This window comes from Biomphalaria glabrata, chromosome 18 (genome assembly GCF_947242115.1).
Source record: "Biomphalaria glabrata chromosome 18, xgBioGlab47.1, whole genome shotgun sequence".
NCBI classification, from domain to species: domain Eukaryota; kingdom Metazoa; phylum Mollusca; class Gastropoda; family Planorbidae; genus Biomphalaria; species Biomphalaria glabrata.
In genome coordinates this window covers 20,542,698-20,557,479 of record NC_074728.1, presented here as the reverse complement: position 1 = coordinate 20,557,479, position 14,782 = coordinate 20,542,698, and the positions used below count along the sequence as shown (strand labels likewise).

At 32.5% G+C, this 14,782-nt stretch overlaps 2 long non-coding RNA genes across 5 annotated transcripts; both read right to left on the bottom strand.

Annotated features, from left to right (window-relative positions):
• Positions 1 to 1,477: 1,477 nt before the first annotated feature.
• LOC129923954 (uncharacterized) lies at positions 1,478 to 6,740 on the bottom strand. 4 transcript variants are annotated; one of them, XR_008775917.1, is made up of 5 exons: positions 5,817 to 5,900; positions 5,177 to 5,415; positions 3,862 to 3,968; positions 3,442 to 3,510; positions 1,478 to 3,079 (listed from the first exon to the last, which is right to left on the bottom strand). It is a non-coding gene; the product is annotated as an uncharacterized LOC129923954 (long non-coding RNA). The 4 variants fall into 4 exon arrangements; XR_008775914.1 differs by lacking the exon at positions 5,177 to 5,415 and having other exon boundaries at positions 5,817 to 6,740; XR_008775915.1 differs by lacking the exons at positions 5,177 to 5,415; positions 5,817 to 5,900 and adding an exon at positions 6,080 to 6,740.
• A 1,833-nt stretch (positions 6,741 to 8,573) lies between these two features.
• On the bottom strand, positions 8,574 to 9,234 carry LOC129923971 (uncharacterized). The gene is made up of 2 exons (XR_008775945.1): positions 8,847 to 9,234; positions 8,574 to 8,814 (listed from the first exon to the last, which is right to left on the bottom strand). It is a non-coding gene; the product is annotated as an uncharacterized LOC129923971 (long non-coding RNA).
• Positions 9,235 to 14,782: the final 5,548 nt, after the last annotated feature.

Below are 14,782 nucleotides of genomic sequence, written 5' to 3'. Positions count from 1 at the left end.
AATACAATGTATTTTATGTGCATTTATTAAAAACAACAACCAAAAATTAAGCGTTTGACGCAACTAGATCTAATATTAGTAATATATAGATTCTAGTTCTAGATCCAGAAAGCTACTTCTCTAATTCAGTTTTCTAGTTTAATTCTAGTTAGATCTAGATGTCTAGACCACTAGATCTAAATCTAGCCAGGGTTTTTGTCATGGAATAGATTTATAAAACTTCAGCCACCTACTGATCACGATATGACAGATAGGCCTACTCTCTCTACTACTCAGTAGACTCTAGATCTAGTACTAGTAGATCACTACATTTGACTAGATGATTACTAGATCACAGTAAAATTCAATGTGTACTTCCGACTTTAGCTCAACAAACAAGTCTACTCCAAAGTATAGATCTACTAGTAAAGTCACAAAGTGTAAAGGATCATTATATATTCACATAAAAAAAATTATAGGCCTAAAATGAATCGAATAATCAGTCACTAATTTGACTAATCAGTAATCTAAATTGTTGTTTTTTTTTAAATGGCAAGTGTTATTGATGACTTCTGACTTGTAAACCAGTTGCAGAGATTCTAGTTTTTATTTTGATGACATGTTACGATATATCAATGATATTTAGATAAACCTATAATAGTGGAACAGACAGAAGGACCATTTAATATAAGGCAAAGAAGTAAGATGTTTATAATCCATCAAACTATGATCAAACTCACAGAGGACTTGTGTCATTTGTGACGGCATTTCATGCATTTACAGAAGCTACAAACTATTCTACAAAAATGATAGGCTTGTCTTTGATTCCGAAGACTTATGAGGAATGCTATGTTTCCAGTAGCTACTCAGCCCCAGCTGTGACCTACATATTATGCCACACTGAGCACAGGCATAACCATTGTCCACCTGTGGTAGAATCAGTTGTTTTTTTTCTTTTTGCCGTCTACCCTCGGCAATTAATTTTCATTGGTGTATACCACACCTTTGTAAGTGACCTCCAGCTGTCTCGCTCTGAAGCTGTATGCAACCAGGTGCTCTCTTATTCTATGTCAGTTAAAGCAAGTTGGCGCCTAAGCTTGTCTTTAAAGCATTTCTGTGGTACCTCTTTATGTGCATATGACATGTTAGGCAAATAGATTTTGCCTATCGGAAGGCAATTTCGGAATATATAGGTGTTTAAAATGAAACTCCAAACATCTGGACTTCCAGTAACCAAGAAAATAAGCTTAGGATTCAAAGAGACGACACTGGCATTTCAGCTAAGACAATCAGTAAAATTAATAGCAACTTTAATTGCAGTCCACCAAACAAGATAAAAAGAAACAAGTGTGGCTTCAATAGCATTGATGATATTTAGTTTACTTGTATCTCATTTACTAGTATTACTATTTCATTGACTAAGGTTTTTTATTGTCAAATATGCATAAATACATGTACTAGTTCCTGCAATTTGATGAAAAATAATAATTTAATTGTGTGTAGTCTATATACAAATGTTTATAAGAGATCACAGCTTAGCTTAATTTACTTAATTTCAAAACTATGATTTTGTGTTCTGACTCTACTCTAAATAAATTATATTTTATTTTAAGAATGCAAAGTTGGAAATTCTGTTCTGATGAAAAAAAATTATTAAAATAAAGTAGATGTTTATGGTTTCTTTGTATTTATTTTTAAATTATTTATTCATTAAAAATTAATTGTTCATTAACATTTACTTGAAGTAAAGATCAAAAACACAAATTCAATTCATGCAGATCACAGCCCATCACTTAAATGTATTTACTGTCAATTCTACACACTATTCATTTCAAAATGTTGCTTTAAATTGTTATATGACACAATCAAAGTACTGGTACCTCACATTGATGTAGGCCTAAAGCACCTGAAATAATGACAAATTTTCATTCAATAACTTGTACTGTCATTTATTATCAGACGTGTTAAAACTAATGACCTGTATCATCATCATTGGCCTCCTTCAGTCGTAGAAATAGGAAGTGGGGGCGACCAGTTTTTCTTGTGTCAGTAGTGTGTTAAAACTAATGACCTGTGTATATAATTTATTAAGCAGGAGCATCAACAAATCTTGAACAATAATTGTCTACAGAAAAACTTTATTCTTATCCAAACAATATACATTTACAATGTATTTAAGCAAGTTAATGTATATTTATACAAATCTATATGGCCTAAAGATTATAGCGTATTTTGATGTGTGAATACCAAGTTACATTATTACATGAAAATAGTGTACTCATTTTTAAAATATTCTGGGTAATAAAAATAAAAAACTAATGATACAATAAAATTGAAGCATTAGTCAAAAAAAGAAAAATTTCACTCAAGATCTATGTGAACTCTACTTGAAAATTAATTAATTAATTAATTTTGAAATTAATTAAAAAAAATTATGGTTCTTTAGTCAATGGAATGATAGCAGCAATTATTTAACAATTTCATGATTATCCATTCATTTCAATATACTTATAACTGAAAAATAATTCATAAGGTTTAGATACAACCATTTGAAATAATGATTATAATTTTTTTCTTAATTTGCTTAATTCAAATCTAATATAAACAAGATTTCCTCTGTCAAGAAACTTATGAGGGAACAACATGCATGTTCTTCTCAGTAAGTTTTGCAAAGGGAATTAAGAATATTTAATTGATGTTGCTTTTTTTTTTGCCAACATTTTAAACCTTTGCACCAGGTTTTAGTTTTAAGGAGAATGCACCATATTTTATATGTTTACTTTTGTTAGATTCTTATTTTAATTTTAAAAAAGTAAAATTTCCCTTACCACTCATCCACTGCACTCCCTCTTGTTTTAATGGGGCTCAGATTAATAGTTTTCAAGTACAATATCAAACAGATTTAAAGAAATACTAAATCCAAACCTGTTGGCTGAATGACAGGATATACATAAATATGTATACAGCTTACAGTATAATATATATATCTTAAATTAAAATTGGTCCAAGACTTTTATTTTGCAACATGATGGGATTTTCCTTTCTGGTGGTGCTATGCAGGAGTCCAAGAATCTCATCTTTTCTCATAACAGAAAGTTATCTAGTTATAAAAATAAATAAAAGGATTTTAAAAAAAATTAAAAAATATGTGTGACATATGTGTTGACCATGCTAAAAGTATATATGTTATTAATTATAGTTATATAATTTTGCCATTCTAAAAATAGTCTGTACCTAAAAGGAGCTACTGCGTTAATGTGTAGACATGGCCCTGACCTTAATAGTTATGAATTATTACTATAGGTGAAGGCAGATGTTCAGTTAATTTGATGCACATTGAACTAATCTAAAAGCAACTATAACATATATTATGATTTACATTTTCATGGAAAACTAGTTTTTCAAAAATACAAGTACTTCAGCTTATGAGAAAAGTACATGGGAAAAATTGCAGTACCTTACCTTTAAGAGGTGCAACCAATCATTGACTTTTCAGGAATGCATGCCTTTTTCTTGCATTTCCAAACATAACTGTAATTATACAATTAGGCATATTGGTTAATTTCTTTTGAAAACATTACAATAAAAAAATAATATTATTAAATTGAAAACGTTGTATCAAACATACAAATTATCAGACAATTTTGCCTAATTTCATCTAACAGTTTATTGTAAAGGAATGGCCTGCACAACAGCCAAGGTATATTAGGCATTCATGAAAGATGAATGTGCTTAAGAGTGTTATAAATAAAAAATAAAAAAACTTAGAGAAAAATGTTAAATTCCATCCCAGATATTTGGATGTTGCTTGACCATGAAAATCACACAATTCATAAAACATCTATTAGATAACTAAAATAAAAATTGTATAGTAGTACTTACATTAAATATTGAATGGATGCCCAGAGAGTAGAAATAGTATAAGTATGATCCTTGAGCCATTCTGGTACATCATCAGAACTGGTTGCCATGGTTCTACTTGTTAATAACTGAAACATTACAAACATTTTTTTTTTATAATTTATCACAGACTAGAATAGAAATGTTGCCAGGAAAAATACCAATGGTTAGAATACACCTGATGCTACTTTTGTAGCCTTATTACTGGTTAAAATGCACCAAAACTTCATTAATTAAATCTGATAAGAAACATATATTATATGTATCACACAAGTCCAAGTTTATCAGAGTTTCAGCAAATAATTAACTAGATATGTGAGTTTTATATTAAAGTACTGAATTTCAGGGGATAGATCCAACTTGACACCACATCATTTATTATTTCATGAACTCATGGGTCTGGGTATGGCATGGAACGGAAACTAATATATATGGGGTGTAGGCAAGGCATGAATTATAAATTGTCTTGTATAGATTAGATTGGGTAAAACTGCCAATCGAAGGTAACTTTTACTGATAGATCTGGATCAATTATAAATTTATGGGACCTAGGCCTGCATAAATTTTATCTTTTATTTATATATTTTATGTACATATATAACTAGTCTAGAATCTATAATTATATCTTAATAATAATTTTTGTAGATAGATGTCATATAATATCTAACATATTAAGTATAGATCAGTAGATTTAGAATTTTAGCTAGTGGAATATGTTTATATCCTAATCTGAACTGGATCTATATATCTAGAATTTAGATCAGTAGATTTAGTATTTTAGGTAGTAAAAACTTTTATACTCTAAATCTAAACTGGATCTAGATCTAATTATTCTAGAAGCTCAGATCTAGAAGACTAGTTGTCAAGATTTGACTACACATGGCTAATGCACTAGCTTAGTAGGCCTACTAGATAGATCAAGAGACAGAGTACTAATAGACTCGTCTTGCCTCGTTGGGCCTCTCAAATCAGCTATAGACTTTAGAGACAATTTAGGAAGGTGAATATCGATCCAATTCAAAGATCTACAATCTACATTTTAGAGTCTAGCTAGAGATGCTAGATCTAGTCTAGAAGGCTTATCAATAAAAAATAAAATCAATCATTTCTAAAGTTTGTAAAATTATATGTAGATCTAATCTATCTATTTATAATATAATAAAAATCTGTCTACTTTTTAAATATTTAAAATGATATGGCTGGTGATATTAATTATTTTAATTGAGACATTGACATACTGTCACACGTAACAAAGTAACAAAATAATTAGATCTTATACTAACTCATAGACTCATACCATATCGTATTGAACCTTCGAGTTTACGTTCCACTACCTTGACTTGACTATATTGACTAAATAAAGGGCACTATGATTATAGATGTAGATTATTATCTATGATGATGATGTTTATCAACTGGTAGATCTATAAGTAGTATCGTCACTTTAAGTATAATCAGTATAACCACTGCATTCGTTTCATTCACTGTCTGTATCAATAATCGTGTGAATGACTGAATGTGATGTGAAAGTGAAGTCTAGATTTAGAATAATTTAGATAGAATTGATAGATTATAGATCTACTATTAAAAAGTATTAACTATACTAACTATAGTGTCTATACTATAGTATAGCCAGTATGACTCGTATGAGTATACTCATATACTGTAAAAGTGTAGGCCTATAATTATTAACTATAGGCCTAATAGTAAGTATAGCTATAGACAGACTAGATCATAGATGATCGATAGATCTAGAATCTTCAATCTAGATTCTAGACTCTGGACTAGAGTCACTAGATTTGACTAGATCTATAAATATTCATATTGACAATTATTGATCTCATGTATGGTCTAGATCTAGATAAAATAGAGTGGATCTCATGACTGTCTATATTAGATCTATTGATTTTTTTTTTAAACGTTAAATAAATCTAGACCTTAGTCTTTAACTTTAGTCTAGGCCTAGGTGTTGTAGATCTATATTATTCTAGATATTATACAAGAGATCTAGATCAATATATAAGTCCGTTTTTTTTTAAATTCGCATTCGAAATTTTAAATACCCAGATTTAAGTATTTATATACCCATATTGGTAGGTCCGAGTTAATCATTTATTAGATCTATTAAAGCATGTCTATATAAAAGATTATTATTTTAAAAATATATTATTATATAAAAGATATAGTTATGAATATTTACTTTAAAAAATTAAAGAAAATGAATTTTTCACTTTTGCCAATTAACACTCTGGCTAGCAAAAAGGATGACTCCTCAATACTGTGAAAAGACGATAACTGCATGAGTTGGTTTGGAATTGTATTTTGTAAGACTAATTTTCAAAACATATCCTTCATGAGAGAGAACGAAAAAAGGTTGTCAAAAAAAAAAAAGCTGGCTGGACTACGCAAATAATGGACCAGCCTCTCTCTCTTGATATCTTGTTAAGAACATTGGTGACCGGGAAAAGTGGATGGTTTGGTTGCGCGGGACAGATGATAAAAATGACATGTACATAAAAAAAATCCAGATTTTGTGTAAAATACCCAAATGAGGAAGTACTGGAAACACCTATTTTAATGAAGTGGCCTTAAAAAAAAATCTTTTGTGACGATCCATTATTCAGGGAAATTGTATCTATTTTATCAGATAGTCAGAAAATGGATAAAGTTTTTACAGATCTAATAAAATATAGTGTGGGGAAGTTTTACTCTCAATGAAGGTCAATCCAAGTGGCTCTCGGAGTAAATTTCTTCTTTGGCATCCTCATCGATTTTTCAAATTGGTATGGTGCGCGAAAAAAGATGCGCGACGGCACTCTGATCATAAAATCTCGAAGCTGGTGTTCCATTAGTATAGTTCCATGGTTTAACGACAAAAGATCAACTATCGAAATGAGATGACTGCCTAGGGAGTTATCTAAGTAATGTCAGAAAGACTGCGCCCACATGATCTACACATGAACGGCAAGTGAATTCAGTTTGGGATCAGCTGCTTTGCAGATTCTGCCAGCGTGTAGCACTGTGTGCCTCTCTCTATTGGTTACCGGCTCCTAAATCCTTTTGTATTTGGGTATATCCTCAAGGCAAGAGAAGTTTGGATTCAGGAAGACTAAATGACAATAAGATAAATAAGGAGTCCCAGCTGCGACCTGCATATTTTGCCACGTTCAGCTCAGACATAAACTTTGTCCGGCGGGAGTCGATATAGGTTCTCTTTTCGCCGTCTGCCTCTATCATCGGCTGTGTATTTTTCTTTGGTCTCAAATGTGTATCTCGCGGTTTTTGTATGAAGCCTCCAGCTGTCTCGTTTTAAGCCGACTTTTTTTAGTTGCTCTCTTCAGTGTAAGTTAAAGCAAGTTGGCGCCTTTGCAGGTCGTTTAAAGAGTTTTGGGGGCGGGGGGGCACTACTATTACGCCAACCACGGTGAACCACCTTACATTTGATGTTTAAATACATTAGGCTCCGAAGATTGATCACGCTGCCTTCTGAAAAGTTTGAGAACCATTCTTTTCTAAATGCAATTTAAAAATCTTTAGTATTATCGCTGCGTGTTAATCGTTTGATTAAAATAAAAAGGTGAATATTTAGTCTGTTTTTCTTTTTCATTTTACTAAAGGTAAACTTGAATACTTCCATAAGAAACTTCACACCTCGTTCTTTAATGAACTAAATGTAACTAATAATAAAGATTGTCTCTTCGTGTAAATGTTTGTTTCAACAATTACTTACCTTCGATATAACTTTATATATTAGCGATTGGTAACAAGAGGTGTACAGTACGGCTTATAACATATATGCAATAAAGTAGTTTCTCACGCCTTATATAACATTGATATAAAAAGTTTGCCTTTCAGACCTTGTAATCTATAGAGCAGATGATGTAAAGGTCATAGGTTTACGGGGGGTTAGGGTGGCCAGCACAACGACCAACTAATATCAGATATCCCTGAGAGTTGGGTGGACTCAGAGGCGCCATAAAGATCTCGAAATAAAAAAAAAAATCCCATTATTTACCAGGATTCAAATCCTGTCCTCTCGGTGTGGAAGCCACGCGCTTTACCACTCAGCATTTTATATATTAGTTTTTAATGCATTTATTTCTATAGTTTCTTCTCGTTTATTTAGAAAATCATCTTGGAAGTAATTTCTAGCGCCATCCGTAAATTGCTTTCGATGGCTTATATAACATTATCTATTAATCTATTAATCTATTTATCTTGATTATAGACTTATAACATTGTGTTTTATAACTTTGTGATTAATGATTAGCAATAATTACTGAACCAAGATCTTCAAATACAAAAACAAAATTTAATAAAATACTCTGAAAGACACAAAGATAAAAGCACATTCCTCGACCCATATGCTAGGAGAAATTTGTACAAACACTCCTTGTTCCCTAGTGCTATTAGAGCATGGAAGGGGTTGCCTGAGCTAGCCATTAAAACCAGTGACTTGGCAGAATTCAAGTCATTGATTAATATGCATGAATAAATCCATGACGCGTAGGACGTAATCATCTTCTTTTTTGAAGTAACGTCTGTATTATATAATATCGAATACGACAAACAATCAAAAACCTAGTTGTACTTTCATTCTTGATCATTCAGTTGCTCAAGTTGACTAGCCCGTAAGATTAGCTTTGTAAACGGAGCCTAAAGGAACATTGGGACCCCTTCATCTAAAACCTAAATAAATGTCTTGGAATGTTGCACCGTCTTGTTGTTTCTGGTGAGTTCTAATGTATGGTGCAGACTGATAAGAATCTAAGCCTCTTGGATTGGAATGCATGCTAGGTATTTTTACTTAGTGTGCAGTGTAAAAATATGCTTTTACTACTACTATTACTACTACGACGACAACAACAACAACAACAATTACTACTAAGACAACAACTACCTAACTACTACTACTAAGAAACCTACAACAACTACCTAACTTCTACTACTAAGAAAACTACAACTACCTAACTTCTACTACTAAGAAAACTACAACAACTACCTAACTTCTACTACTAAGACAACAACTACCTAACTACTACTACTAAGAAATCTACAATAACTTCTACTACTAAGAAAACTACAACAACTACCTAACTTCTACTACTAAGAAAACTACAACAACTACCTAACTTCTACTACTAAGAAACCTACAACAACTACCTAACTACTACTACTAAGAAAACTACAACAACTACCTAACTTCTACTGCTAAGAAAACTACAACAACTACCTAACTTCTACTACTAAGAAAACTACAACAACTATCTAACTACTACTACTAAGAAAACTACAACAACTACCTAACTTCTACTACTAAGAAAACTACTACAACTACCTAATGGCTATAATTACTACTACATCATCAACGACCTAACTAACACTACGACAACAACAACAACTACCTAACTAACACTACAACAACAACAACAACGACCTAACTTATTTTACCACTACGACAACAACAACAACTACCTAACTAACACTACGACAACAACAACAACTACCTAACTAACACTACGACAACAACAACTACCTAACTAACACTACGATTACAAGAACAACAACTACCTAACTTATTTTACCACTACGGCAACAAAAACAACAACTACCTAACTTATTTTACAACTACGACAACAAGAACAACTACCTAACTAACACTACGATAACAAGAACATCAACTACCTAACTTATTTTACCACTACGGCAACAAAAACAACAACTACCTAACTTATTTTACAACTACGACAACAACAACTACCTAACTAACACTACGATTACAAGAACGACAACTACCTAACTTATTTTACCACTACGGCAACAAAAACAACAACTACCTAACTTATTTTACAACTACGACAACAAGAACAACTACATAACAATCCCCCTGAAAACGTGTGCTATGCGTGTGGAGCTCTGTGATTGTTTTGGGTAACCCGAAGGTTTGTAGGGTGTGTTTGTGTGCAAGCTTCGTTTTGTCTTTCGGTTTTGAATGGGATCGTATATATTCACACCCCGAAACCCACCAACAAAGTCGACTTAGATCGCTTTAAAAATAAATTAGCGCGAACCTCTAAGATACCCTTTTTTTTTCATTTTGACTTTGAGTTTGAGTTTTGGGCACATCGGCACAATTTAGGCAATGTCGTGCCCGCATTTTATCTGCTCTTTACCGAAATGATTTATTTTTTTACCGTTTATTTCTAATTAAGACTAAAATCTCAGTTTAGGCCTACACTGGATTTTTTTTTTTTAACGAAACCTCAGAAATTGCGCTATTCAATTATAGCTTTGTCATCATAGGAATCCTTGGGCCTTAGGCCTCTTTTCTTTGCCTCTTTTTTGTGCCTTAAATGCCTCTTTTTGAGCCTTCCTGCCTCTTTTGTGGGCTTTTTTTTAAATATAATTTTTGTTTGTCAGTTCTCACATTACACAAATATTTAATTACAAAGAATTAAAGAGAAAATGAAGTATAATTAGCGTATACTTATTTAGTGTTTCTTAGAGGAAATAGAGAGAGAGAGATTCTTTTTATTAGAATAAAAAATATTAAACAGGAAAGACACAATTCACAGCCATTGAACCCATCAGAGACAGGAAAAGCATACAATGATTTGCATATATTTACACAAAATTCGAGAGATGGATCTGTATTCAGTTTCCACAACGCAGTTGATGCATAAAAATTGATTGGATGAATTGAAAGGCAACGAAACTCTCAGAAAACATTCGGATATTACGTGACGCCAAAAACATAACCTAGAGCTATTTATCCGCACCCTCCCCATTTGTAACAACAGCTCATACTCTGCAATATACACTAATACCACAATCATATTCATCAAACTATCTCCCAATATATAAACTATAAACTACTCTATTAAAAAGTAAAATGCATACATTTTGTTCTGCCCATAAACAATATCAGATGAACAACTTGGTTGCATTGAAGAGTTGGTGGGCAGTAAAAAAAACAGCAAACTATAGATGATATTATATTGCACCAAGCTAATAGAAGAAAAAAAACTTACACAAGTGCTACATCAACTACAAAATAAAAATCAATCGACTGAGTTCGTATGACTATTAAAATCCCTGGAAATTCATAGAATCAACCCAAGAATAATAAACAAGATTACAAAGAGAGTTTGTGTCATCACCATCACTACTATTTGGTCTTTAATTAGTTACTCTTTTAGTGACTCAAATTCACAAGACCTTGCCTTGAGTTTGAGATCGGTCAAAAAGCTGTCAAAGGTTTCTCCTTCATTTTGACTTCTCTTGAAAAATATATGCCTTTCAATCTTTACATTGTTCCTCGGAAGGCAGTATTTTTCAAACTTGTTTAAAATGCAATTCAGTGTATGAAAAGACTTGCTAATATTGCAGTCTTCACACTCATCGTCCATCCACTGGAATGTATTGCATTGTTGTAACCCTGCCTTGCACCAGTGCTTGAAATGCGCACTAGCGCACTGTTGAACGTAAACAAGGGGAAGGACTGTTGTGAGCCGGCAAAAAGTCATGGGAGTCTGAACAGTCTGGTGCTGAGCGCTGTCCTGTGTGATACTAGGAAACTGAGTGGGAGACCTGGAGCGACACTGGGAAGTGTGTCGGTGGTCTGTTCTGTGTTCTGGTATGAAGTAGGACTCTTAGAACTTAAGACATATTACTCCCTGTGACTTTATAGCAGAAGTCCAAGTCTAACTAGTAACTATTACTATTTGTTGATGCTTATAATAAAAAAATAAATCGTTTACTGTTGCCGACCTGTCTTTCGTTGAGTGCCTGCCATAGAGAGTTACAACAGTATACTTGGACTGCTTCGTGGTCAGTAACATGTGGTAAAGTCATGGACTGTACTTCTTTACATTTAGTATCAAGTCCACTTGCTATGTGTAAATTTGATACGACTGTTTAAAACTTCTTTAGTTTTCTGCAACATTTCCAGCGGTTGTGGCGGGTGGAGTCGGTCCATCTGACACCATGTAATAGTAGGCTAGTAGAGACTAACAAACACTTTCTTGTCTGTATCAATGCTGCTTTATTCATGTTAGATCGTCCATATATATATATAGGCCTAAAAGGAATTCAATTATCCCCTTATTTGTTAATTAGCGCATTCTTTCGACAAGTAAGCAATGTGGGTCAAGTGGGTTACAATAACGAGGCGGGCCTGACAAAACAATAACATTTACTATCACAATATTGTCATAATCCTGCCATTCAAATAATGTAGTAGGTGCGCAATGTTAGAGACTAGATTGAGAAGGAATCTTTACATTGAAGAATATAAGCTGGAGCTGTTGAAAAAGCTAGGCTCAAGACACTGTTAAAACAATTCTTATGTTTTGTGATGTCCTTTGAATATAAACATTTATTAGTGGAGTCGTCTCCCTTCAATTTATTACCATTGGTGTCTGTATGTTAAATTTTAGCGACTTGACGAATGAGGATAACAATTTGTCAAACAGCGTGGCTTAATGTTGGTCAACCATTTTTTTTTGTGTATAAATCTTATATAATACAGACGTTACTTCAAAAGAGAAGATGATTACTTCCTACGCGTCATGCATATTAACCAATGACTTAAATTCTGCCAAGTCACTGGTTTTCCTGGCTAGCTCAGGCAACCCATTCCATGCTCTAATAGTACTGGGGAAGAAGGAGTATTTGTACTAATTTGTCCCTAGCATATGGGACGAGGAATGTGCGCTAATCTATATGTCTTTCAGAGTATTTTATTAAATTTTGTTTTTGTATTTAAAGATTATGGTTTCAGTGTTTTATGTATAGCTGCTACTTTACTTTTGAGTCTTCTGTCCTGAAGGCTTTCTAAATTTAGTGATTTTACTAAAGGTGTTACTCTAGTCAAATGTGAATATTCATTTGTTATGAATCTCACTGCTCTATTTTGTGTCTGTTCCAGTTTCTTAATGTTTTCTTCAGTTGAGGGATCCCAAACAGAGGATGCGTATTCTATTATTGGCCTAACCAAGGTTAAATAACATTTGCTGGTATATAATTCGTTGAGTCGCCTCCCTTCAATTTATCACAATATATATTCTATATCTAATATACTTAGAATTAAAATCTAGAAAACTAGTGATTGCTCTAATCTAGCAACTAGATTTTATATGTCATGATAAAATGGAGTCCAAATATATTAATATATATAAGTCATAAAACATCTAAATCTATCTTGATAGTTAGATCTATTTAGTCTATTGATGTACAGATATTAATATTGAATAATTATAAATATAACTTATATCTAATTCCAATCTGTGGATATAATATATATCTAATTCTAATGTCTAATGTAGATCTAATGATTTTTTAAAATCTATGTAGTAGAATCTATATAGTATATAGATCTAGTAGATCTACTCATCTAGATTCTAGATCTAGGGCAGGGTAGTATAATAGTACAGTAACCTCGTAACTGTTGAACTAGACCTAGTCTAGTAATCATCCAAGAATCACTACAGTCAACACGACAATGTCTAAGACTAATGAATGACAATTCTGTAATTGTCATGATAATGACTAGAAAACTCTAAGTCTAAGTACTCTAAGTCTAAAGTTGAAATATATCTAATCTAAGACTAATTTGACTTGACTGGTGACTCTGACTCAGTCTCAAGACACTCAAGTCACTGGTTGTAGCCTACTCTTACTAGTACTAGTTAGCTCTAGATTTGAAGATCTAATTCATAAGAGAGAATCTATACTCTATACTAATACTACTATAAGTAACTATAGGCAGTACTGACAGTAGGCCTACCAGTAGATGAGTAGGTAGATCTATGTTCTATGTCTACGGTTCTACAGACAATACTACAGTAGGCTAGACTCTAGATCTAGAGTCTCTATATTACTAATTATTACATAAAACATAGACATAGAATACATAGAATAGATGATTTGCCTGAGCTAGCCATGAAAACCTGTGACTTGGCAGAATTTAAGTCATTGGTTAATATGCATGACTATGACTGAATGCAAGACGCGTAGGACGTAAATTAACTTCTTTTTTTGAAGCAACGTCTGTATAATATAAGATAAGATCTATTCTAATTCTAGCTATCTAGATTTAATATTCATGATCTACAGTATTGTATAACAACTGTATTTAACTTCTTTAGTACATTTTATATTGCCTTAAGTTTTGGGAAATCTCATAAAACTAATTAAAGGGTCAACGAATTCAAACCATTTTGAGTTGTGTGGCCCTTTCTAGTTTTATAATAACAGTATGCATTTAGTCAATATCTATAATTTAAATAGTAGACTTTCTTTTGATATGTTTGTAATTCTGACATTTCAATAACAGGAATTGTCTTTTGTTTACAAAATGAGATCTACTTTGGTCCTAAACTTTCTCGTGTCGCTGTCCTCTGTGTCCTCGCAGGTGAGTCCAAATTACACGCACATAAACACACATATCGATTGCATTGATCTAATTAATTAAATACAAAAATGCTAATTATCTTAGCACATGTTCCCAGGCCAACGCGTATTTTGACAAAGCTAATATAAACTCACTCCGTCCGTCCGTCCGTCTGTCTGTATGGTATAAACTTTGTACACGTTATTTCTCCCACTTCCCATTCTCAGATTGAGATGAAACTTTGTAAATGTATTCATTGTGGAAAACAATAAATGACTCAATACAAAATTAAACCATTTATTAACAAAAAAATTAAGTGGAAATCAATTCATTTTATTTTATTTGGAAAAGGAAATAAACCTTTCAGAAGTATGGCAGTCATTATGTGGTTCTTTCCCTTATGTAACCTTTCAATTTTTTAAAAAGATAATCTATATATATATAATTCTCTTCATGGCCCGACCATACGGGACACCACGACAAAGTTATAGATAGATAACTCTTTGATTT